General features: G+C 44.7%; 1 pseudogene; it reads right to left on the reverse strand.

The window, feature by feature from the left end:
• Nucleotides 1–864: 864 nt before the first annotated feature.
• LOC102002274 lies at nt 865–1,295 on the reverse strand (annotated as a pseudogene).
• Between the last annotated feature and the right edge of the window lie 256 nt (nt 1,296–1,551).

A 1,551-nucleotide genomic window follows, 5' to 3' on the forward strand; every position in this document is an offset into this window, starting at 1 on the left:
ACAAGCTCTGTAATCAGTGCTGAGCTGAGCCTCTGTTCCTCCACGCGGAGGCTTTGAGAACTCTGACAGCACAATCCTCAATGTGCTTTTCTTCGAGAGGGGTTGCCTATTTCTGTTCTCATACTTTAAGCATTCAGTCTGTGTGGGGATGTCAGTTTCATTCTTTCAAACCTCTGGAGGCTTATCTCACAAGAAGTTGGCTCCTTTGGACTCCACCCGACGAAGGAGGCCTGTGTGACAAATACTTTTATTGGAGAAAAATTTATTTTGATATTAAAATTAACCTTCTGGGCCAGGGAGATAACTCAGTTATTAAAGTGCCTGCCTTATAAGCATAAGGACCCTCGTTCACTTCCTTGAAGCTGTATTAAAAAATAGCTGGGCTTGCTGGCACATTCTTGTAAGTCAGACTTCTAGAGAGGCAGGGACAGGTAGATCCCTGGGGCTTCCTGGCCAGCTAATTTTATCAACTCAGCAAGTCCCAGGCCTTTTGAAATAAGAGATCTTATTTCAAAAAACAAAGTAAATGACTTCTATAGCTTTAGAAGGAATTTTTCTGTCTCACCACCTAGCTCCCAAATAACCACCCTGAGGCTTATTATTAATTATAAATGCTCAGCAAATAGCTCAGGCTTGTTATTAGCTAACTCCTACATTTTAAATTTGCCCATATTTCTTATCTACACTCTGCCAGGTGGCTTGGTACCTTTTCTCAGTATGGCGAGTTCATCTCCTTCTCTGCTTGCCTCCCCCTGACTCCTCCTCCTCTTCTTCTTCATACTCTCTTTTTGTCTGAAAGTCCCACCTAGGCTCTACCTGTCCAGTTATTTGTCAGTCAACTTCTTTATTTTTTTTCAAGATACATAAGAAGGTTTTATTTGCAGGGGAGCACAGATTTAATCAAACAAGCCAAATCTCATGTCATCATCCGACTCATTGGAATCCTCCTTCTTCTCTTCTTTCTTTTCCTCTGCTGCAGCTGGGGCAGAACCAGCAGTAGGAGCTGCAGAGCCAGGGGCAGCAGAAACAGCCACAGCTCCACCAGCAGGCACACTGGCAAGTTTCCCAACACCCTGGGTGATGACATCCTCAATGTTTCTTCCATTCAGCTCACTGATGACCTTGTTGAGCCGGTCATCGTCCGCCTCGATGCCCACGCTGTCTAGTATCTTCTTAATGTCTTTGGCGCTAGGAGAGGAGTTGCCCCCAAGGGCGGCAAGCAAGTAAAAGGCAACGTAGCGCATGTCAGCTGCTGCGGACCGGCCTCAAGAGTGCGACCTCGGCGGCATCAGGCGGCAAAAAAGAGTCAACTTCTTTATTAACTTAATCACAGTCACATATTTTCACACAGTTTAAAGGATTATTCCACATACAGTACTACATTTTAAATTGTCCTTAGGCCTCTACACACACACACACACACACACACACATACACACACACGCACCCAAATGAATGTGCACACACACGTGCACACTTGTATGAACATGTGTGCATACACACACATTTATACCCATATGAACATGTGCACACACACACATGTACACCCAT

Source organism: Microtus ochrogaster, chromosome 7, assembly GCF_000317375.1.
Source record: "Microtus ochrogaster isolate Prairie Vole_2 chromosome 7, MicOch1.0, whole genome shotgun sequence".
Classification (NCBI taxonomy): Eukaryota; Metazoa; Chordata; class Mammalia; order Rodentia; family Cricetidae; genus Microtus; species Microtus ochrogaster.